This window comes from Anolis carolinensis, unplaced genomic scaffold (assembly GCF_035594765.1).
Source record: "Anolis carolinensis isolate JA03-04 unplaced genomic scaffold, rAnoCar3.1.pri scaffold_8, whole genome shotgun sequence".
Lineage (NCBI taxonomy): Eukaryota > Metazoa > Chordata > Lepidosauria > Squamata > Dactyloidae > Anolis > Anolis carolinensis.
Window position 1 is genome coordinate 19,407,103 of NW_026943819.1, and position 26,155 is coordinate 19,433,257.

Here is a 26,155-nt window from a genome sequence, read left to right on the forward strand (position 1 = left end):
AAGGTGAGGAAGGAGTTCAGTCAATAAAGTCTGAATGGCATATAATATAGGAGAAAACAAATACATAAACAAGACTCTTGAACTTCTTGTGACATGTTTGGCAGCAGTGCTGAAAAAATGATTTCCTCGATTGGTAATTGTGTTCAGAAAGTTGTTCCACGCTGGAGAACATAAAGAAGGAAAAGAAAATAAACATGGCCCAGCTTATTTAGAGATGTGATCAATGGCACCATTTGAAGTCAGGAACACATTTGAGTAGGCAGGAGTGCAACTGTCAAAAAGAGGAGAAATGAACTATTAAGGATGCATGTGTAATATCAAGGTGTTAAAAAAACAACAACTGTACAAGAACCAAAGAAGGATAGAATCATAGAGTCGTAAAGATTAAAGAGACCACAAGGGCCATCCATTCCAACCCCACTAACTAAACTCAATAGATACAGCTCAATCCTAGTTGCTCAGTATGAAGTCTTGCACAATGCGTCATTGTGTATCTTCACAGTTCTGTAACATGGTTGAGTGATGTAGCTTTGTCATTATAAGCTAAACATTGTCATCTCTGGTTCAAGATCTTGGGCATTATTTTAGATCCAGTAGCTTTGTATCCTAGGAGTGTTGCAAATAAAGAGGTTGTGGCTGCATGTAGGTTGCACTTTTCCCATTCCTGGTTTATCTGCAGTGCTGCTGATAGAAAGGTGTGGATTAGACAAGATGTAGATTAGACCATCAGCAGTGAATAGCCTGTAAATTCTGGCTCGGTCATCAAAGTGGCCAACCTTTGCCATAAGTGACAGCATCAGTTCTGCACAAAGTAAGCCCATTACATGGAGATCAGTAGAGAATGCAAAAAAAAAAAAAATAAGACTGGCTGATCATCAAGATGGGAATCCTCTGCCAAGGATACACAGTGTGCCAATGGGTGTTTAATTTGTGCTTACAAATCACAGACTTTTCAAGCAAAGTTGAATATCTGGATTGATTTTGTCTAGCATCTGTCCTCCTTTGGTCATGGATTTTCTCCTGATACTGCTATCATGTAATGGTATGAAGCACAATATGTGAACTGAATCCTCATCTCCACTAATGAGTCATTTAAGCAATAACCTAAATTCTACCCATCTACCTTAACTTGCGGACCAAATGGTCCCAGGTTCAAATCCCGGGAGCGGAATGAGCGCCCACTGTTAGCCCCAGCTCCTGCCAACCTAGCAGTTCGAAAACATACAAATGTATGTAGATCAATAGGTACAGCTCCGGTGGGTAGGTAACGGCGCTCCATGCAGTCATGCAGGCCACATGACCTTGGAGGTGTCTATGAACAATGCCGGCTCTTTGGCTTAGAAATGGAGATGAGTACCAACCCCCAGAGTCGGTCACGACTGGACTTAACGTCAGGGGAAATCTTTACCTTTACCTTTTACACAGGATGAAGTCTAAACAAAATTGACTTACTTTAAAGAAGCACAATTAACGCCTCCTAATTGCAGTCAGGGCCGTAGCCAGAAAAAATTTTCGGGAGGGGTTTTGAAAATTTCAGGGGGGGGGGTTGAACCCCTGACCCACCGCCACCCCCCCACCCCCGGGTTCAGACCTGTCAATATCTGCTTGAGATAGTGCCTGGAGGGACTCTTAATGTTTTACGTCTCATAGACTTAGCATGGGGATTTGGTTAACCAGTTAAAATTCATGAGTAAGCCAGGTTTTTTTTATAACCTGAAAAATTTCGGGGGGGGGGGGAGTTTGAACCCCTAACACCCCCCCCCCCCCCCCGCTACAGGCCTGATTGCAGTAATTTCTTTCTACTCCCTGCTCTGTTCCTTAATGGGGCTGGTGAAACGCAAAAAAATACATGGCTCTCCCCCCCCCCCCCAATTGTTTTGCATTACTTCAGTAAGATATCCTCAAGTCCTGTTTTTATTGCATTTCTTCATCCACCCATGAAACTCTGCACATCACATAGTTTTAAGTCTATGATTCCACTTCAACTGCCATGGTTTTATCATATGGAGTCATGGGATTTGCAGTTTTAGGGAAGAACACTTAGAATTTTCACCTACAGCCTCATCAGATGGGTCACCAGAATTGCGATGAATCATGGCGAATCCAGCGGTGCCTGTCGGGGTGTGTGGGGAACCCATCGTCCCATGTCCCCCATCAACTAACTCACCCATCGCCCCATCCCATGCAGGAAAGCATCAGTCACCTCGTTTCCCTCCGTTGATCTTAAATGGCAAAAAGGAAAGGCGAACTGACTCATGCTGCCAAATGTATAGGATTTTACTGCAATCATGCTCAAGATGATTTTCCAAGTTTGTAAGATTACAATTATGGCAAATACCCCTATTTCCTAAAACATGGTTCACATGAATTTACCAAAGCTTTAAGTCTGCCAGCTGAGAATTTGACCTCTGGTAAGCAAATATGACGTGATAAGAATAGGGACTTTTCTGTGGGAGTCCCACATTTAGCAATTATTAAGCCATTATTTACAAGGATCTTGACATGTTTGTGCCAGGTAGATGCATGTGCTTAATTTAATTTTAAATTACTGTGCTTTGAAACTAAGCTTTCATCTTTCATCATTATTATATTACAATAATTGACAAACTATGACCTAAATATTAATTATTTTTATGTTTGATAATGTACTTTGAATATTAAAGATTCCATCTGTGTTTAGTTTTATCTTGAAAAGTAGATTTAAAATCTATTAACAACAACAACAACAAAATAATCTTTTCATTTTCTAGTTTCCTCCATATGGGAAATCACAGGCTTCCTTCAGGTGAGGTGGGAAAAAGTTGACATTCTCTTAGGACCCTTCCATTACATGTAAAACTTCTGTGATTTTTTTTTTCATGCTGTTACTGCCAGTTCTTCTATACCTCATCCTGATCTGACTATATTCTGAATCAGTTCCACCTAATGATGCAGAGTGATTAATTAGCTGTTGACCTCACTGTTTGCATCTCCAAAAATGCATAAATATATATTTATAATCATTATATTGTTTCCTGCATGTACTATAATGAAAAACAGTTTGCAAAAGGTCATGCTTTCATACTTTTGTATTTCCCACTAAAAATATTGGCAGCTTTCCTGGAACAGTATAGCGAGACTGCCTTGATAGAAATGGTTACAATGGAAATCACCCAATTTAGCAAGGTTTGGTGGAAATCTATCCATTCCATGCAGTATTTCGTGAACCTATAGGTCACTGGAAGCCCTTCTTTTCCTGGACGTATCCTCTTTTTCGGAGCTATGGTTTCTGTCTTGTTGATTTGTAAAAACTTGTAGATTATCTAATATGGGCATTTAAAGTGAGTGTCATCATATTGATTAGTAATTTGTCATAGTCAGTAAATGTGTCCTCTTTTTCTTTTCTTTTCATGCTAATCTTTCCCAGTTGCATCCAGATATCCAATCTCACCAAATAACATTGTTTGCAGTGACAAGTATGGATGGGAAAAGAGCACAAGAGTTGTATTCAAATTTCAGGTTCAGGAGGTGATAGACTTTCATTTGCTGGATTTTATTTAAAGGAAATACTAGTTAGTCACTTGTATGGAGCAGAAGGTTGTAGCAACAGGTAGTTTTCAAAGTCTCTCTTATCTTAATAATCCTGAAAGCTAATTTCTAAAGTTTCACTTTCTATAGATCCAGAGTAGAAGGGAAACTTCTCTTATATTGGCCAGTTCTGTAAAGCCTGTGCCACAGCCCGGGCTGTGGCGCAGGCTGATAAAGCAGTCAGCTGCAACAAATCACTCTGACCAAGAGGTCATGAGTTCGAGGCCAGCTCTGAGCTGCATTTGTCTTTGTTCTATGTTAAGGCATTGAATGTTTGCCTTATATGTGTGATGTGATCCGCCCTGAGTCTCCTTCGGGGTGAGAAGGGCAGAATATAAATACTGTAAATAAATAGTAAATCCCAGCCAGGCAGAGCTGGAAGTTGCGGCTTCATTCAGGATGTCTCCAAGTAGGCCACCTGTTCCAACAACCTCTGAAGCTAGGGTGAAGCTTTTCTCTTGCAATATGTGGAGCTTTTCCCCCCAAAAGGTACTGAATACAAAAAGAAAAGAAAATTAAGCAATGAGTTATAGGAGGCAGCACATATAGGTGATGGGCTAGCTGTAGAATATTATGTTCAGATCAAACAATCAAAATGTATCAAATCACTTTAATACAGGGCTTGGAAAATTGTGTTATGTAGCAAAATAATGCATATCCTCAAGAGGTTTTTTTTTCAATCCTATAAAAGTTGTTTGGGTGTATTTGGTACCTTTTGGAAACAAGTTACATATATAGATTTTGTACAGGAGATGTCCCTAATGTTGGGAATGGAAGAGCCGTTAAGCTCTAATCACCCTCTTTATGAGGTAAATTCCCATTAAAATAGCAGAGTAAAAATTGCAGCAGCGTGTGAGTTTGGAAGGCCTCTGTGTATTCAGGAAGGCAAAGGGATGCAAAGTTAGCTTTAAAGTTGAAAAGCATTTATTGAGGTAAAAGAAATCCATTGGTGGATAGAAAAGGTTTGGACCTAACTAACTAATCTATCCTGTTCTAATACAAGATACAGACAGATTAAAATAACAAAGCTCTATAGATAACTACATCTTGGCTATTAGAGGTCAGAGGTGTGCCCTCTCTGGAACAAAGCAGGAAGCTGGAATGGCGGTCAGCCTCGTGGGTCGCTTCTTCTCTCGGGCCATAAACATCCCAAAGGACCAAATTGGGGAAGTTACGTCAAAGCCCTAGGAGAGATCACATTTCTACGAACATCAAAGGGTGGGCTGACCTAAATAGGATTGGAAGCAGGAAACAATGATGAATCCTATCTAGGTATGCTTTGGAAACGGGGAAAGGATTCCCTCAATCTAATTCTATCATCTATCTGACTACATTTAGACTTGAGTAGTCCAGGATGAATCCCAACACCTAATTACAGAATTATCTGCAGAAAAAATACTATTTTCTCTGCAACTAAATCATGTGTCAATTCTGTACAAAATAACATCCAAAATCATACAGATTCTCACTTGTCCATGATTCAAAATTCCCACTCAGTCTGCCCATCAGTAGGATTATTGACATCCAAGATGTCTGGAGGGCAAAACAGTTCTATATTCCTATCTCAATATTGTAAGTCTAGCATTTCTCCATCTCTTCAGTTTTCATCGGGGTACTGGCCCCAGGAGTCTGGTGATCTTGGAGAGGAGTATGTTACTCCAATTTCGGATAGTCTCATTGGTTGCCCATGTTTACAGACATAAGGTCCCAGTGTCTCAGTCTGGAGTTCTACAGCTCTCCAGTAGGGATGTTCTTTTCCCAGTTCATACTACTGGATCCTTAGGCTCTTGAGTCTACACCGAGGTTACAGTGAGATAGCAATGATCAATGGCTTCCATTTCAGTTGGGAGGAGAATCTACTTCAGATTTTAGTCCATATTTTAAAGGCCATCACACCCTGGATAACTTCTTTAAAGTTTGAATTGAAGACTTGCACTGATTTACTAACTCAGTGTCTTGGCAGACAACAGACTCTGTTGCTAGATACCTTGGCTATGATTAAAGCCTGGATCATTCTCTCTCTCTAGTGTCCATACTAGATTTGTGCTTTTAAAATAAATCAGTCGTGAACATTTTCTGGGGAAAAAATAGTTATACCGAGTTTGAAGGGGCTATAAAATAGGGACTATCCGATAAATTGGTCATTGGGAGTGGGGTTGGGGGGGGGCATATGTGGGTCTTGATCCATCCCTTAGCATGCCTACCTCTAAGTGTTAGAGCAATGAAATGCTGGCCAGAATGCTCAGCATATTTCCAAGGTCAAACAGAAAGTACGCATCTGCCCAAGATGCTTTTTTGCATCCTGTCTCTGCTGTTAAGAATAATGTGTGGGTCCTTGTTGAATAAAACACTGTGGAAGTGACAGCAACATGACAATTTCTTTGCTTTCCTTCTTTTTATAGGAAGCAGAATAAAGCCAAAGCCCATTTATCGTCAAAATTTAAGAGTCTTTTGCTGGTATTTAAATTACATTATTTAGTATCAATTATCGTTCCATTGAAGCCTGGGCGAGGTTGAGAGGCAAAGTGTTTTTATCTCATTAGCATGTCTTTCCTGTTAACCATTTGCTATATTAGCTCACTTTGATCCTGCTTTTGATTCTATTGTATGACACAAGAGGGCCAAGTAATCTGCTATTATGTCCATTAATACCAAGGCGGCCCTCTCTTGTTGACAAGCCAATTTGTTACCGTCACATTAGTCTTTGTGGATTGGACCCAGAGGGCTGACACCTTTCTACCCACCCAGCTTGGGCAAAAATGACAGGCCTTGATTTGGCTGAATCCGAGATTGAAGAGACTTCACAGACGAGCTATGTTAATGTGACACTATGAATGTGTAATCACCAGAATGAGAGAAAGGATTGTCAAGTAAAAAAAAAAAAAAAACAACAACCCAAATTCACACACACCCTCTTTTAATGGTGACACCACTGTTAAAATGCAGACAACCAACACATCCTTTTACTACTGATGATAAGGTGTGCAGAATCCTCAAGGTACCCACTATATCAGAGGTGCTTTAACAACCTCACCCTTGAATATGATATATGCCATCCTCTGTCAGCAATGCCCCTCTAGACCCTACACCAGATAGGCAGGATAACCTGCATGCTAGAGGATAAATGGATACAGTGTTAGAAATGGCTTTACCAAAATATTGGATCCATATCCATTTCAACCTCCTGGACATACACATAGAATCATAGAATAGTAGAGTTGGAAGAGACCTCATGGGCCATCCAGTCCAACCCCCTGCTAAGAAGAAAATCGCATTCAAAGCACCCCCGACAGATGGCCATCCAGCCTCCAAAGAAGGAGCCTCCACCACAGTCCAGGGAAGAGAGTTCCACTGCCAAACAGCCCTCACAGTGAGGAAGTTCTTCCTGATGTTCAGGTGGAATCTCCTTTCCTGTAGTTTGAAGCCATTGTTCCGTGTCCTAGTCTGCAGGGCAGCAGAAAACAAGCTTGCTCCCTCCTCCCTATGACTTCCCTTCACGTATTTGTACATGGCTATCATGTCTCCTCTCAGCCTTCTCTTCTGCAGGCTAAACATGCCCAGCTCTTTAAGCCGCTCCTCATAGGGCTTGTTCTCCAGACCCTTAATCATTTTAGTCGCCCTCCTCTGGATTCTGGATTCTGGATACAGAATGTACAAATATCAGTTCTCTATCACAGTGGACCTGTACCCATTTCAACCTCCTTGTCAGACAATACAGGTTTTTGGGTACTCCCATTTCTAACATTGGATCTGTACCCATTTCTGCCTTCTGGACATACAATACGGGACTTACAAATAGCAATTCTCTATCACAGTGGTTCTCTAACTGTGGGGTGCAATCCCCCCAAGAGGGGTGGTGATAGATGCTCGGGTGGAGTTAAGAAATGCCCTATAAGTACAGCCAATATGAAAAAGAAGGACACATCTATATGTGTGTGTGATCTGTTGAGGACTGACTGATTCCTGCAAAGAACAGTGTTAAGTATCTTCCCCTTAGTGGCCATAAGACAAGTAGAGACTTCCTGGCTTTGGGAGAAGGAATGAGAAAGAAGCAGCAATTGAAAAAGTCCTACTACCATCCCCAAGTGCATCAAGCCAGGAGTCTGTTGGGTTGCCTTTGGACAATCTTCTTCCTCCTCCCCACCTGGCAGCCCTATCCAGAGAAATTGCTCTGTCTAGATAGTTTACCAGGGAGCCCATAATGCTGGGGAGAGGAGGGGAAAAGAGAACATCTTAGTTCTTAGCCCATTTTATCACACAGTCTTTCACTTGTTCTTCCTCCAGCTGACATTTTAAAAGAAGTGCCAGTATAGACATTTTACCAATCACGTTTCCATCATCAGTACACAGCTACAATTCAAACTCTTCTTTTGTTCAAAGCCAGAACTCTTTTTATCATCTTAAATCTTTAAATAACTATAAATAGGAAAACCATTGAAAACTGTCTCTCTCTGCAAGTAACTACTCATTTGATTTAATTTTGTATTCTCCTTGATAATTCTTCAAAAGATCTTGATATGTTAGCCATTTTCCTTTGGAGAAAAAAGAGACAATAGATTCTTAGCAGACTGCACACATGTCCATGCACATATAAGAAAAAGAATCTCCTCAGAACAGTTTCTGACCCCAAGGAGACTCACTTTTGGAAAACTAATGTTTTTCTTTCAGACATCAACATACTCAGGTATAAGTCAACCTCATGTATGAATGGAAGGTCAGTTTGAGAGCCAGAATTGTGAATGTTGATATGAACTATGGTTCAGTCAAGGGCCAATTCCACAGAGATGGTAAAGTGCCAGTGTTCTGGGCAGATGCTATTTCCACTACCATTTTTTGCCCAGGCATTCAAAAAGGCTAGAAGTGGCATCACAGCAGAAAGAATTGAAGGGATTGATGATTTTCAAAGATTCTTTCAGGAAATATTATAATAACCTCACCTTTCACCACTCTACTCCAGAGAGGGAAGTAGTTCTTTTTTTATATATAAGTCTTAAGGTATAGTGCTTAAAATTGATATGTGCATGCTGGGTTCATTTTTCCTAAAAATTTCTAGACTTATACATGAGCATATGCAATACCTTAAAGCAGTGGTTCTCAACCTGTGGGTCCCCAGATGTTTTGGCCTCCAACTCACAGAAATCCTAACAGCTGGTAAACTTGCTGGGATTTCTGGGAGACCCACAGGTTGAGAGCCACTGCCTTAAAGAATAGAACCAGCCAAAATAGGTTTCAGCCAATACATAGGAACTTGGGAATTAATTATGCAAAAGGAGAAAAAAATTATTAAGACGTTATACCAAATGCTATTGCAATGGACAACAGAAGAAGAGCAGATTAAAGACTGTCAAGTTAAATGGGCCAAAGATCTTGGGCACAATATAAACTTAAATCAGTGGGAAGAACTATGGAATAAAAAATTAAAATATACTGTAGCAATTGAGATATGAGAGAATTGGTATAAAATGCAATTCAGGTGGTATTACACTCCAGTCAAAATAGCCAAATTTAACAGACGGATATCCAATAAATGCTGGAAATGTGGTAAAGAAATAGGAACCTTTTACCACCAATGGTGGAAGTGTAAGAATATTAATAGATACTGGAAAAAAATACATCAGATAACACAAAAAAATACTTCAAATCAAGTTCCCATTAAAGCCGGAAATGTATCTATTAGGTATAACAAGTAAAAAATTGAAGGAAAATGAAGATAAAATGTTCTTCCTAATGAGCACGGCTGCAAGACTAGTTCTAGCCAAAGTTTGGAAACAAAAAAAATGTACCCACTACAGATGATTGGATTATAAAATTGCTGGACTTAATACAAATGGACATTCTAACACAGAAATTAAGTGACGGAAAAAAGAAGACGGACTGGACAGGCTTCAGAGACTATATTCAAGAAAGTGGAAACACATTCACAATAAACTTATCTGACGCATGAAGACAAAAACTTCTTGAGAGTCAACTGGAACAGAAAAACGAACAAAAAACCAACTAAAACTCCTCAAGAGGACAATGGGAAGTTTTTATTTTTATTTTTATTTTTATTTATTATATTTTTTCTCTTTTTTTTCTTTAAGGGGGGAGTTATTCTTTCTTCCCCTTACTATATATATATATATATATATATATATATATATATATATATATATCTTTATCCTGTTTTTCTCCTTATGTCTCTTCACCTACTTTCCCCTCCCCACCTTTCTACACTATCCCCACCAATTTTGTTTTCCTCGCTTTCTCTGTATCTACACTTATAAACCAATAAAAAAAAATTTTTTAATGAATAGAACCAGCTACAAAAAGAGCCGTATCATCTTACACAATGCAAGTATATTAAGATGTGTGGTCAGGATAACAGTTCACTCCTTTACGGCATCCTGTTGCATTCCACCCGTCTCTCGTGACTGTTTCACCATGCTTGGAAACTTGTGGCTTTAATAACCCTCTGTCAGTGCAGATGAAAAGTAGACTAATATCCATGAAATAACAATGCCTTGGGTATCAGAAGAACTGAGAAGTGTAAGGTTTTCAGGTTATCTAATTTCAATATTGCCATCAGATACTCTGGGAAAACTCCATTTTACAGAGTGCCTGGGATGATTCCCTAAAAGCAAGGAACAGAGTGATGGGATGCAAACAAAAGAGAAAGGATTCTAATCAGAAAGTGATTTTGAGAGTGAATAAAGCCATAAACCTTAGCCTATGAAGCCCTAGGCCTGTCATATAAATAATATTTCAAGGGAAGAGAATTATATGTATAAATAGGCAGTGTGTTGGGGGTATAACTAATGGATGATGGAGAGCAAATATGAATTTTTCCACTACAGATATTTTCCTTCAGTTCCCCAAATTTCTCGCATTGCAATAACTTAAAACTCCAATCAGGCATAAAAATATAGCTCAGGCATCTATATAAAAGTGACAGGTAAAGTCACTACAGAAATGAGAGCACAGCAGATTTAAGATCTCCAGGTGTGTCTCGCTCTCTGCAATGCTAGAAACTTGATAACGGAAGGAAAAATTCACGAAGGGGCCGAATTCTGATTTGAAGGGACATGCTGTCATTCCCCTTCCATGCCCCAGGGAACTATATCCCCGCAGAGGATAAATAATTGGTGAGCCACTAGACTCTTGACCAGATAACTTATGTGGACACAGGCAAGAGTTTTCCATGGAAAGGGGAATGGTCAAAATGAAGGTCTCAATGGAAATATAAATTCTTGTAAAAGACAAGAAGCAGCAAATGGCTCTGGCTTTTCTGCAAACTAAAGTCAAGATTTCTATTAAGTGGTGTTTTATTGTTCCGTGATGCTGAAAAAGCAGCAGGGTAGCTATAAAGCTAAAGCTCTTTCCTGAAATAAGAAAAAGAAGGTCCGGTGAAAAACACTTTTTACTCTGTTCCATATGGCATCAGTAGGGGAAAAATTATATCTTGCCCATTAAGGAACCTATCTATAAGTAAGTAGTAAGCTCCCTGTGTGGCTTAATGGAAGGGTTTCTTTCTCTCCCTCCTTCCTCTTTAGACAGTCTTGAAATCTTTAGGTCACTTCAGCCTTAATGTTTGGAATAGCTTCTAAAGACAATCACAATTTGGAGTTTTCCGCATTTGGGGAAATCGCAGGAGTCAGCACACCCGGAGTGCAATGGATGAGCCTCACCCTGGGAAAACCACCTTCGTGATCATGGTGTCATTAAATCCTTGGGTTTCAACACCCCGTCTATTTTAGCTGATTGTTTTTTCTCTTTTAAAGCCCACCATGATTCGGATCCAGACTATATGAAAGCATCCGTTTCTGTGCAACTGCAGAATATTTAAAAACTTCAGGCAAAGCCTTTTTCTCCATCCCAATATAATCACAGGAGCATTTGCTGCTGGAACAGAAGACTGCCTTCCTGAAGGCTGCTCCCAAGTTTTGAAATTCCCTCTCATGGGAGGATCATTTGATCCTCTCTCTGCTCTTTTTCTACTGGAAGGCAAAAATGGCCTATTCTCCTTCTCCTTCTCCTCCTCCCCCATTTCTTCTTCTGGCAGGTCTTTGGCTCTTCACTTGCTTTACTAGGTCTCCCAGGTTCCCCCAGGATGGACTACGTTCTTACCTTTTGCCTTCAGAAAAGGGAAAGGTTTCTTTTTAAATAAGAGTTAAAAATTTTACCTAAAGAAGAAGAAAAACAGAATATAAAGGGGAAGAAATGAAGGGAGAAAGGAAAGAAAGGAGGAAAGGAGGAAAATAGTTCTAATTTTCATCTAATCGTAACATAATAGATTAGTTTTGCATAACAGCCAGTATTGCACCACCTGACATCCACTGGGAAGTAGCAGCCAACAATGAAAGGACCAAGGCATCTCCAGCTCATCCCCTGTTTGGATATAAGCCACTACACCATTTTTTTTCATGTCAGGAGCGACTTGAGAAACTGCAAGTCGCTTTTGGAGTGAGAGAATTGGCCATCTGCAAGGACATTGGCTGGGGACGCCGGGATGTTTTTTGATGTTTTTACCATCCTTGTGGGAGGCTTCTCTCATGTTCCCGCGTGGAGTTGGAGCTGATAGAGGGAGCTCATCCGCGCTCTCACTGGGTGGGATTTGAACCTGGAAGCTTGCAGATCAGCAGCCCAACCTTCAAGTCACAAGGCTTTAACCCACTATGCTACCGGGGGCTCCACCAATGTCTTGAATCAAGAAATAGTTTTCTAAGATCTACAGAGATACTCGCAATCAAGAGTCCAAAAGTGGCAGGCTAAAACCCGGAACCTCAAGCCTTGCCCGATACCAAATGAGAGACTCCCTTGTGGGCACACAGAAGACTTGGCGAACTGGAAGGCACTGATCAGACTGCACTCTGGCACTACAAGATGTAGAACCAACCTTAAGAAATGGGGCCACAAACTAGAGTCCACAACATGCGAATGTGGAGAAGAGCAAACCACAGACCACCTATTACAATGCAGCCTAAGCCCTGCCACATGCAAAATGGGGCACCTCAAGTGGCCAGCTACTAGTCAAATGACATTTAGTATAATGCCAAGTTTTAAACTATGTGTTTTTAAATACATTACAACTGTACTCTGTTCGCTTCGGACACAATAAATAATAAATAAGCTGAGTATCTAAAATCTAGGGAGAACTTCCTTCAGATGAAGGAAAAAGTTGGGATTTCTTTTTTGATAGTAAAAAAGATCTGTCTCCTTTCTTGTATTCAAGCAACTTGGATTAGTCTTCCTATGAAAGACCAAACTATGCTGGGGGCGCAAAAAAAAAAAAAAAAAAAAGCAGAAGCTCTCTATGGTTTAGGTTCTTGAGTCATATTTTCACCCAACAGTACAGGGGAATGTTTGTATGGCTCTTACCTGATAACAAAACGATTAGCATTCATTAAGCGCAGCCATAAATCTTGTGTTTCTGAAACAGCACTAACAAAGTCTTCCAGCCATTGGAACAAATGCCACACTTAATCTTCTTCCTCTGCTTCCTCATCTATGGCTCATGTTCTGAGTGAGATGCTAGGCATCCAAGAAGAGGGAGAAAAGTGCTTGTCTTTTCTGCAGATAAGCTTTGAAAGTTACTTGAACAAACGAAGAAAGCCATCTCCCTTTAAAGCCAAGTGTTACAAACTGATATCCGACAAGTCCTAGCCTGGATCATTTGTCTAACTTTGCAGCATCTCATCAAAAATGTAAATGAAAAATGAGGAAGAATTTTACAAACTGGGTAATCAATTAACAGATGTCTAAATGGCTGTCTAAAATCTCTTTCGTATTTCTTACTTTACTGAGTTTTCTTGCCAGACTGCTCTTGGGAAACTCCGCACTGCAGTCTCTTCTTTGAAAAGTCAGATGGACAATCCAGGGGTAGCTCATGGCTCTCTTTTCAGTCAGTGGTGAAACTACCCTGGGTTTTACTCCAAACTTTAAAGCAGGGGTCCTCAAACTTTTAAAGCAGAGGGCCGGTCCACAACCCTTCAGACTGTGGAGGGGCCGAAATATCATTTGAAGGGGGAAAAAAACGAACAAATTCCTATGCACACTGCACATGTCTTATTTGTAGTGCAAAACAACAACAACAATGAAAGTACAATACAATATTTAAAAATGAAAACAATTGTAACCAACATAAACCTATCAGGATTTCAATGGGAAGTGTGGGCCTGCTTCTGGCCAACAAGATAGTCAAGTTAATTAGGATTGTTGTTGTTGTATACCTTCAAGTCATTTCAGACTTTGGGCGAGCCTAAGTCTAAAATTATTTATTTATTCATTTACTACATTTATTTATTACATTTATATCCTGTCCTTCTCACCCCGAAGAGGACTCAGAGCAGCTGTATGCACATACAATATATTATATTATTAGCATAGCACAATATTAGCATTATATATTACTATATTGAACTATACCACTATGCTGTAATATTACCGTGTTTCCCCAAAAATAAGACAGTGTCTTATATTAATTTTTTCTCCCAAAGATGCTCTAGGTCTTATTTTCAGGAGATGTCTTATTCTTCCATGAAGAAGAATTCACATTTATTGTTGAACAAAAAAAATGAACATTTATTATATACTGTACAGTAGTTGTCATCACAGACCAGCATAACCAGACAAACTGTGAATCCTATCAAGAATTTCTTATTACTACCATTATTTCCATGTATATGGTACATACATTTATTGATCCTGCATGCTCTGGTGTTCTGTTCGATGGGCATGCTTCCAAACAAAAACTTTGCTGGGTCTTACTTTCGGGGGAGGCCTTATATTTAGCAATTCAGCAAAACCTCTACTAGGTCTTATTTTCTGGGGATATCTTATTTTAGGGGAAACAGGGTATATGTAAATATATCATATAATTAATATTATTATATGGTGTTATTAGTATTATATTGTATAACATTATATTATTATCAATATTATATGTATATACAATATATTATATTATTTAAAATTATATAAAAATATTATATTATAAAACTGAGGGCGGGGGCCAGGTAAATTACCTTGGAGGGCCGCATCCGACCCCCGGGCCTTAGTTTGGGGACCCCTGCTTTAAAGGAACTCTCCAACCTATTTAGGGAATACAATACCTTGGATAACACCTTTAAAGTGTGAATGAAACAGTGGCGAGAGTTCACCATCCCATTGTTATGGAAGCCTCCAAACACTTGTGGAAAGAGGAGATTATACCAAACATTATTAGTCTGTGTCAAATTAAATCCAATGTATGGATTTACCTTCAGAGATAAGACAGCCATTTTCCATCTTAAAAACCTTTTCTGACAGATCACCTTTTGGTTACTCACCAGATGTGACCAGGAGCATATCTTTATAAACCCACTGAGAATAAAAATAATGGCCAGCCAATGGCCATTACATACCTTGTTAGAAATTATCTAGGTTTTCCAATAGTATACTTCTATCTCTGGAATTTCACTAAGACTGGGTCTACAGTGTCATATAATTCAATGTCTGAATCCAGATGATCTGCTTTGAACTGGATTATATATCTCTACACTATCATATAATCCAGTTCAAAGCAGATAATCTAGATTCAGGCCCGGGCTGTGGCGCAGGCTGGAGAGTAAGCCAGCTGCAACCAGCTACAGTGAATCACTCTGACCAGGAGGTCATGAGTTCGAGGCCCGCTGGGAGCCTATGTTTGTCTTGTCTTTGTTCTATGTTAAAAGGCATTGAATGTTTGCCTATATGTGTAATGTGATCCGCCCTGAGTCCCCTTTGGGGTGAGAAGGGCGGAATAAAAATGCTGTAAATAAATAAATTCAGAAACTGGATTAGATGGCAGTGTAGTGACAGTTGAAAATATATATTTATTTAGGCAACCAGGACCAATAGAATATTCCTGCACAAATTTACAAGGATGTAAACTTCACTGAGTTCAATTATGTTTACCCCAAAATAGGTCTGTCTTGGATTTCATTTCAAAACATACTTCATTTCACTCCCATCTTTTATTTTGTCTTATATGAGGCACACTCAAAGAGATGAAGACCTTTTTTAAAATTGAAAAAAATAGGCTAGATAATAGCACCTCACTGGTTTTATGTTTCATTTTCTGTAGGATTTAACGCAGTCCTGTTCAATCCTGTAAAAGATAAAAGGCAAACAGGGGGAAAAGCTGTTGTTTTCACCGAGGAGGCACTTCATAATTATTTCATTATCTACGCATTATTTTTATCACCAATTTATAAGCCTTAGTTTTATTATCCAAAGCCCTTACGAGTGTACATAATAGGTATACTGGCAAGCAGTAGAGAAGGTAAAAGCTTAAAATCTCTCCCAAAATGAATTAAAAATAAATCCAGGTGTATTTATCATGCAATATTATCTTCAGAAATGCACTTCTGCCTGGGAAATTAACTTTTCAGGTCTAGGGTGTGGATGGAGAAGCATTTTTAAAAAAATCTTTTTTGTTCTTTCTTTTCTCCTTTTTTGTTCTTTAGAGTAGAATTTATGCTGTCATTTGATATAATTGGCACAACATTAGATGTGTCTAAAATTCAGTTTAAGCAAAATCTAACTAATTGGCAGAAGAGCAAAGGTGTTTCAATGACCATTCTAGATTAAGTCATATATCGTGAGAATTGTTTTAATTATCCCAGAAAGACAAGAGCTGTCTTGTGGGGTGTTTTTAGTTGAGCTAGCAAATTGAAATCTGGGAAGCTTATCTTAATTTAGCTTAAGACAATAAAATTGGCTGGAATTCGTAAGATTCTTCTCTCCCTAAGGAGGAGTCGGAGAAAGAGATGGGGGAAGAGGATGAGAAGAAGGAGGGGAAAGGGAAGGGAAGGAAGAAAGGAAGGCCTGCATTTTATTACAACCCCATGAAGGCTTTAATATCCAAAATACCATATCTTCCAATCTAAGCTTGCCAGAAATCTAAAAGCTTCAGCAGAGACATTGTTAAGAGTCCCACCACTCCAAAAGTCATGTTTGGGGTGCTGACATGACAGGACCTTCTCTATAGCATCAGCTCAATTGTTAAGCGCCCTTTGGAGTGATCTGAGGCTGGCTCCATCCCTTTTGAGAGAAAATATGTTTAAAATGTTTTATAGAACATACATAACTCCAGAGTTTCTGGCGAAAATAGAGAAAACAGAAAGAGGGGCCTGTTGGAGATGCAAGAAAGCGAAATCATAGAATCATAGAAAGGATTTTCTATGGAAAGGAACCTTTTTCCATGTATGGTGGTCCTGTAATATAGTTCAAGAATTCTGGATAAAAGTGGTCAAAGAAACAAATAATATGATTACCAAAAAGGTGAAGAAAAACCCGGAAATGTGCTTATTAAGTTTATTTAGAAGGCGTATTAGCGCAGGAGACGAAGAAATTTGCCAATATTGTTTTGTTGTAGCAAGACTAATAATAGCTAAAACATGGAAGGGGGAAGAAGAGCTAGGTATTAAAGACTGGAGAGATAAACTGGGGAAATATATCCAAATGGCCAAGCTGACAAATAGTAACAGAGGAGGAAATAATGAGGATTTTGTAAACAAATGGAGGCTGGCATTTGGGTATCTGGAAAAGAAGACAAAGGTAGATTTGATGACTGCCATAAAGGGGATTTAGCAAAAGAAGATACATGGGTAGTTGATGGTTAGTTACGTGATACTTACTGAGGGGTATCGGAGGTCTAGGGGGTTGGGTTCACGGGTGAGGGGTTAGGGGGACAAGGATAAGTTAAGGTAAAACAACGGTACAGCCACTCTGTGAATATCCATCAATTTAACAAGCGCTGGCTGTACACTACAGTGCAAATCTTTATATCTTTCTGTTTTTTTTTCTTTTTTTATATGTGTGTATTTTATTTTACTTCTTGTTTTTCACTTTCATGAATGTCTGTTATAATTTCTAAAATAATTAAAAAAATTTTTTTTAAAAACATCCCTTTTGAGTTCCCAGTTGGCAGTAGACATTATGCAATTTCATTGTGCTTTTCACTCTTAAACTAGAGGTGTCTGCTATTTAAGTTATATTTAATTGTTACTTGTGTTGAAAGATTATATTGAAAGGGGCCCTCTGAGTTTTTAAAATCAGCTTCTAGATATATGTTTTAATTATTTTTATGCATTGTGCATCCCCTTTGGGACTCTAATGGGTGACCATGGGATAAATAAATGGCAGATAGAAAGAAGGAGGTTCTACTCTTCCATCTGGCTTGCAGAAATGCTGCCTTCCTGAGCAGCTAATCAATGCGAACCTTTAGTCACCCCTGGCCTTGTCAATATCCTGATATGAGATTAGGCTACTGTGTCGATTGTAATAGGCTACACTGTACACACGTTTGACTGAGTTCTACTGGAAAGCAATAAGGTACTTTCATGGGTGTCAGATGGAAAGTTTCCATAGAGTTTCCTCCTGGACAAGTGCAGAATGCCTGGCAATCCTAGCAGGGAAGAAAAAATGCCTGCTTGTGTCAGAACTCAAGGCAAGTTGAGTAGTTATGGCAAGCTCTCTTGTTCATTTGAATCAGACAATTGCAGTTTCACATTCTGTACGGTTCATTAATAAATCCGATTGTTTGCTTAGATTAGAGCTGTAGTCGTTTGATCCCAAGGGATTCTGAGTTCAGATATCTCATCCTACAGCCCAGGGCCTCTTATTGAAAATACTTAGCTAAATTACCCTCTACAGGACATGTTATCCCTCCAAGATGTAACAGAACGAAACTGTTAAGTGAGTAGATATCCATGTTTCCTTTTTTTCCCCAAGTGGGAGGAAGGCTCCAACTCTGAAAAAGAAGATAAAAATAATTCTTGCCAGTCTTCAGAAGACCATCCCTTTAAAACCATCACCACTGCCACCACCATCATCATTATCATCAAAGAAAGGGCATTCAGACTAGGGTTGTGCGTGGAATTCATTTCCCTCGTTTCCTCCATTTACTTCAGTACCTTCCGTACTTTGAGTGCACGTAACAGTAAGGGCCCTTCTGTTATGTAACCCTGCCTGACACAAAAGCAAGCGGGAGTCGATCTTGGCTCTTCCTCCCATATTTGGCATCACAGTTGAATCTTTTTGGTTTTCCTTTATTTTCCTGATTCTTTTTATTTAGTGGGACTGACTGGGAGTTGGGGACCTGAGGGACAGTGGGTGGGGTGTGTGCACTTGCGTTTGGGGGCTTGGAGACGGAGAGTCACCCTTTTACCTTCTTTTTCTCCTTCTCTTCCTCTTCTTCAGAAAATTATTCTAAACGTTAATAATAATTATTAATAATAGCAATCCCAGCAAACAAAAATAGTGGCCTAGCTCTCCTTTAGAGCAGAAGTAGAAATAGCTTTAAGGAAGCAAAACCGGGAAGCAGAAAGGAGATTGCGGGCAATGAAAACAGATGGTAATTGGGATTTTTAAGGTAGTTCAGGGAGGATAGCTCTACTGAGCTACAGGTCATAGCTTTTCCTTCCCTGGGCTCCTTAAAATGCCTCTTGGAAACCTGTGTGCTGTGGTGTGCTTGTTCTGTTGAGAGAAAGCATGCGTGCCTCTCCTCTAGAGTAGAAAAACAGCTTTAAGAACAAGAAGCTTCCTTAAAGCTCGGATGCCCACTTGCAGCTGAGCACCTCTCCTCTCCTCCTCTAGAGCAGAAACAGGTAAGAAGCCTCCTTAAAGCACTCACGCCTGTTTGCAGCCAAGTGCCTCTCCTCTAGAGTAGAAACAAAGAGCTGAAATGCCTAACATGACAATGAGAGCCTAAGAAGACCCCCCCCCATAATGGGCTGATAGAAAATGGATTTTTCAGCACCCCCAGAGTGCCCTCCCATATTTGGGGGACTCCCAAAAAACGGATCGAGGCCCCCACCGAAAGCCAAGACACAAAACGGCTCATGGTTTACCTGGATTGCACAACTCTAATCCAGACCTTCAAATAGCTTTGTCCTTTTAGGAAGTCCATCTGTTTTCTCACCCCACATATATAGTCACTGTTGGTAAATGATTCACCTAGATAACCAGGGAAATTGTCTTTGTGACCCACAAGGCTACAGAAAGAGGAAATAAATCTCCGAGGAACAGGAACAAGACACTGGGAAGGAGAGTTGAGGACGGGAGGTGGGAACTTGCTTAGGCCAGTTAAGCATAATGCTTTTTAACTGGAAATTTGAACCCCAAATCCAGCTTATGTCGGGTTTGCTGCTGAGTTGTAATTCTTCCAGATCTATGGAAATCTTAATGTAGAAAATACTGTACAAAAAAATTCAAGATTTCTTTTAAAAATCTAGGAGTTCTTGTTTATTTTTTGATGAGCATGGCGCTTGTCCTTTTAAACATGCATCTGTTGTAATGAGTGCCAAAGACATTGTCCCAAAGGCCTCATACCCATTAATCTTTCATCATAGCTTCTTTTTTGCAGTTGTAGTGAAGGGAGTCTGGCATTGTCTGCCTGTTCAGTGGAGGAGGAATGGGGGGAATGGAAGACAAAAGCCAAACAAAATAAAGAATGAGTGAGAGGGACTATACAAAGGCGACACAAAAGAATCCTGTTTCTCTAGCAGTACTTCCAATACAGGGTCACTGAGATCGCATTGACAGTTTAAAGGATTCATATCCACACCTCTGTCCATTGTTCTGGAAACGTTTGTCGTGGCACTGTATTTGGGATGATCAATGCAAGAGGTTTTTATAACACCTCTGTCTCTCATTTACCACTGACCTGAATGCTTTATGGCTCCCCTTCTCCTTGCTTATGGCTTTTTCTATCCACCCTGTGAGCTGCTGATACGGAACACCTGCTGTTCATAGGCAGAGAAGGCAGATTTGTTTGAAGCCCTGGATGGCCCAAGGATCCTACTGGGACAAGCTATTCAATACTGAGATGCTTTATGCAAAGCAGTCACCGGCATCCTGTGCTCAGCTTCTTTTTCAAAGCGGGAAATATGTGCTGGAAGGAACTGAAGTCTGAAAGCAAGCGTGGATTGCTTTACTTGCAAGAGTTTTGGATTTGGATCCTGAAGGACAAGGTCAAGTCTCCTGCTTTGACTAAATCTGGATGATTGTGTTTCTTCCAATGTTGGAAATAATCACCAGGAGTTGCCTTGAGCAGTACCAGCACTGATAGCAGTGTATAAAACAAACAAAAACAGCTGTTCAGTGTGATCATAAACTCTTTTTCAGGTTAAATCCTACTGAAATCTGAATGACGTCATGATTTCAATGGGATTTATCACCAATTAGCGTGTCAGAGTAATTTACGCAGCGCAGCAGCAGTTGGATGGTTTCAGTGGAACGCAGAACAAAGAGACACCCAGAGACGTTCGTAAAATATATACAAAGTTTTACTGTACAAGACAAACAGGCTTGCAGACAATAGACGAACACAGGACTTTCACTCTAGGCAGACAGAACTCTGAACAGAACTGAACAGATGCAATCAGTAATGCATACACACACTTGTGTCTGGACACTCCCCAGTTCCAGCCACACATCAAGGTCATCACAACTTCTCAGCAATTAACTCTTTCCAAACTATAGTACACTCTGGATGATGCAATCAGCATGCAATACATGCAAGACACAAATTGCATTTAAACACTATCTATACACAAATCCCACATTAACATAGCGCTCAGCACTCAGGGCACCTTCAGTTCTCAGTTTGGAATCAATGCAGTTGATACCTCTTTAACTGCCATGGGGCTCAATGATATGTAGTTCTAGGAGCTGTAGTTTTATGAGATTTTTAGCCTTCTCTGATGCCTCACCAAAGACAGAGAAGGTTAAAGACCTTGTGAAATGACAATTCCCAGGATTGCATAGCATTGGGCTATGGCAGTTAAAAGGAGTGTCGAACTGTGAATCCCACTGGGTAAGTGTGTTGGAAAAGGCAATGATGAGTATTTCATTACAGTTATAAGTGTTGATGCTATTTCCATTTTTCCTTGTTTCTGGAAGGCTGGCTTCGTTTGCTAGAATTGATTTTTTAAACATTCACATGGGAAAAAATACTTATTATTTTTGCATTAGAAGCCACAACTTTCTGAACCAGCTTTCATGCTTGTTAAGTGCTGCTGAATTTCATGGGGTTTGCAGATACATTTGTTAATACTGTGGCAGTCATTTTGAACAGTTTGCAGGGGAATGTGTCCAACAATATTTTTAATGCTGTTGCAAAACGTATGGTTGAATTGGTGAGAAAACCTTTTCTTCAGACATTTAATAACAAATATAGGATCAATGGTCTACATGATAAATTCTTCACACAGGGAAATATTTCATAATTCTGTCTGTCTAAACATATATCTGAATAAACTACTGAATGATGGGTCATCACATAAACAAGGACTATTGTTTCAATGGGTCTAAGGAACCTGTTTTGGATTTAAGGTTCAGCACTTTGGATAGTGTCTTTGAGGTCTTTGAAGTCCACGCTATGACCTTGAGTTGATTCATTACCCCATTGGCAAGCCTCCAACCTCCATGGTTAATTCTCTATCATCTTTATCAAGGGTAAACAAAGTGCTATCTGTCCACCTTCTGTATAACACTTAGCATTTCTCGCTATTAATTTTACTGGACTGGGCTGCTGAGAATTGCAGTCCAACAGGATCTGGAGGGCTGCTCTTTGCCCTTCTCTGATCTATGCTAGCAATCTGCTGATTTTTCTGTCTTTCTCAACTGCATTTCTACATAAGGTACAAATATGTCTTCCAGTTCACACTTGATCCCAATTTTAATCTCCTAGATATCTGACTCTCAAGCAAACTCTTTGGAGGAGGCCTAATTCTCAGTCCCATATCATTTGGATTATATTTGGTGGGACACAAGAAAGGACCTTTATTATTATTATTATTATTATTATTATTATTATTATTATTATTATTATTTCCATCATTTGTATGCCGCCCTTCTCACCCGAAGGGACTCAGGGCGGCTCACAATCTGGCAAATTCAATGCCGGTATACAGTACAAAAATAAAACATAGCAATTAAAACAATCAATTTAAAATAATCCAATAAATACATTTAAAACAGTACAATAAAAATACTTAATCCATTCGTCCACATAAACCTTTTTGGAGACCACTTTATTTCAGACATATCTTAGATAGTTATACCTTAACTGAAGAAAGCAGTTTAAGAAAATGAACTATTTTAATTAGATTTTAACCTTTTTTAAAAAGTTTTAATTATACAGTAGAGTCTCACTTATCCAAGCTAAAAGGGCCGGCAGAAGCTTGGATAAGCGAATATCTTGGATAATAAGGAGGGATTAAGGAAAAGCCTATTACACATCAAATTAGGTTATGATTTTACAAATTAAGCACCAAAACATCATGTTTTACAACAAATTTGACAGAAAAAGTAGTTCAATACACAGTAATGTTATGTTGTAATTACTGTATTTACGAATTTAGCACCAAAATATCACGATATATTGAAAACATTGACTACAAAAATGGCTTGGATAATCCAGAAACTTGGATAAGCGAGGCTTGGATAAGTGAGACTCTACTGTATCTGGGGTTTTAAGATATTAACTGTTGCTAGCTGCCTTTTTTGTGTCAGAAGTGACTTGAGAAACTGCAAGTCGCTTCTGGTGTGAGAGAATTGTCCGTCTGCAAAGACGTTGTCCAGGGGATTTATTTATTTTATTTATTTTATTTACAGCATTTATATTCCGCCCTTCTCACCCCGAAGGGGATTCAGGGCTGATCACATTACACATATAGGCAAACATCCAATGCCTTTTAACATAGAACAAAGACAAGACAAACATAGGCTCTGAGCGGGCCTCGAACTCATGACCTCCTGGTCAGAGTAATTCATTGCAGCTGGTTGCAGCTGGCTTGCTCTCCCACCTGCGCCCCAGCCCGGGATGCCCAGATGTGTTGATGTTTTTGCCATCCTTGTGGGAGGCTTCTCTAATGTCCCCACATGGAGCTGGAGCTGATAGGGGGAGCTCATCTGCATTCTTCCCGGGTTGGATTCGAACCAACAACCTTCAGGTCAACAACCCAACCTTCAAGTCATCAGTCATGCCAGCACAAGGGTTTATCTAACCCACCGCATCACAGGGGGCTGCCTTGAATGCCACTTTTGACAGTAAGGCAAAATAGAGAAGTAATGAGTTACATTGACCCTCTTTTCCCAGGTTTCTATATACCTGGGGTTGCTTGTGTGTACTGATGACTCCTTTTGACTACCAGGTTCCAGGTTTTCTTTTGTGAGACAGATCATCCAGATAATGCAAAAGAAGGACCCAGGTTTTATGCCAGTCCCATTGGGTGCACCTACCATCTGAGTTTGAGGTCTTCTATATATTGAATGCTGCTTCTAAATCTTCCTGACCAGTTTCAGGATGAGTGAAGCCAGCACTGTTCTAATAACTCATCCCTTTCCAATAAATAATAAACAGCATAGCGCTGAGCCCCTCTTGTGTACCATTGAGCCTATTTTGTAATTCATCATTATTTCTAGCTGCCAATGTATCCATCACTGGCTTCCCTTGTGTGTCTTTAGGGATGGACTACTCCCAAGCTTTGGTGTTCAGCCAATTAATTTCTCTTGACTTCAACTCCTCTGTTCCCTGAAGGGATAATGCAAGCCATTTCAAAAACCCATTAATATATAAAAATAAATTGGGCTTTCTTTCTATTTAGTCATCTACTTCTTAGCAGTTTTCAAAAAAAGTATGTCTTCTTATTGCACTTTGAGCCTACCTTAGCATTTTTCACCCACTTGATGGGATTAAAACTGAATGCTGATAATGACAGACTAGTCTTTCCACTCTGTTTCTTAATACAATCAAAGAGCTTATTCATACAAAGAGTAGCCTTGCCTTATGCTCCTTCTCCCAGGTTTTACTAATTTAGATTTCTGGGTGTGAGAAAAATCTCAGCATCCCTCATCCCACAATCTATATATATGAAAGGGTAATGAAATTTCGGCCTAGGACAAAACAACAAAACTACACATCCCAGAAACACTAAACTTGGCAGCACAACCCCTCATCCATGCCTCTATGTTCATACAACAAAAAGAAAAGAAAAATAAAGTCCTAATTAGAGGGAGATGAATAATTGTTTTTTATCCAATTGCTGCCAGTTAGAAGGTTAAGCTCCGCCCACTTGGTCTCCTAGCAACCCACTCAGCCCAGGGGACAGGCAGAGTTAGGCCTCACTTAGGCCTCTTCCACACTGCCTATAAAATACAGATTATCTGATTTGAACTGGATTATATGGCAGTGTAGACTCAAGGCCCTTCCACACAGCTATATAACCCATTTAGAATCTTATATTATCTGCTTTGCACTGGATTCTCTTGACTCCACACTGCCATATAATCCACTTCAGTGTGCATTTTATCCAGCTGTGTAGCAGGGGCCTCATACTTCGCCACAGCAACGCGTGGCCGGGCACAGCTAGTAATATATATAGATGAATAAATGTCACAATTTGAAACATACAGAACAATGGAAACAATGGGAAATGCGGGTAATTGTCATTCATTCAGCCTCATGTTCAAATAGAAATGTAATTTAAGATGTAATATAAATTAATTATATTATTACATCATCATGGCACAATAGTTTACAATTGGGATGTTTGGAAATCCAGGTTTCAAAAACTTTTTAGGTCATGGAAACCATGGGGTGACCTTGGGCAAGTCACACTCAGCTTTAAAGGAGGCCAGCGGTTTGGCATAGAAATCCCAGGAATGCCTGGGATTGAATGTAGGAATTGTGCATGGAAAGCATATAATTTGTCACTATACTATAACAAAAGTGTGGGTGAAAAAGAAAGAAAGTGGGAAGGAAGGAAGGAAGAAAAGAAGGAAGGAAATGAGGTATGATATGTTGAGGACTATGACAATAGATGTATTACAGCAATGAAATAAAACAAATAAATGATGTTTGTAAAACAGATCTGAATCACTGTTGTGCAATTCATCACATTTGGCTTAATTGCACATCATAATCAACATTCATAGCCCCAGAAAAACATGATGTTCATCTGAATCACTGTCATGAAGGGATGTGTGGGGAATTGGAATTCACTTTGAAGATGACAAGTTGATTTCGGTTCATTCTGCCTGGACTGTCTGTGAAGCAGATGTAGTTTGCACTCTGGAACCTTCTCATTGTTAACATATCTGCCTAAAAAGGAAGAAGAAGAAAAAGAAATAAGTTTGCACATTTAACAATGAGCATAGAAAAATGAGCACATTTGTGTGCAGACTGTGCTTAAACGCAGATTAGAGAGTGAAAGGAAGGTATTCAAGGAATGTGTTTGCATTTTAAAACATGTGAACAAATATGCAGAATTGTGGTGGGCAATGGAAATAAGCAAAGCAAAGAATAAATTAAGGAAACAGCAACAGAAACAAAGAAAAGCCAGACAAAAAAGTCTATTTTTTACCTTGCTTATGTGGAGGCAGGAATAAAGGTATCCAGTGATGTGGACTTTACAGATCTTCACAAGAAATGTTCGAAAATTGGTGAAATGGGTGAAAATCTCCACAGCTCAATACTTGATATGGGCCAACAACAAAAAATGTGTCCAGAAAATTTGTCTTCTATTTTTTTTTCATGTCAGGAGCGACTTGAGAAACTGCAAGTAACTTCTGGCATGAGAGA

The 26,155-nt window shown here is 39.5% G+C and overlaps 1 long non-coding RNA gene and 1 other non-coding gene across 5 annotated transcripts in view; one reads left to right on the forward strand and one right to left on the reverse strand.

The window, feature by feature from the left end:
• Positions 1–26,155, forward strand: part of LOC134293414 (uncharacterized) — a 478,005-nt gene that overhangs the window by 327,042 nt on the left and 124,808 nt on the right. The gene's annotated exons all lie outside the window — the stretch shown is intronic.
• Positions 11,128–11,283, reverse strand: LOC134293558 (U1 spliceosomal RNA). Its single transcript, XR_010000513.1, has one exon. It is a non-coding gene; the product is annotated as a U1 spliceosomal RNA (small nuclear RNA).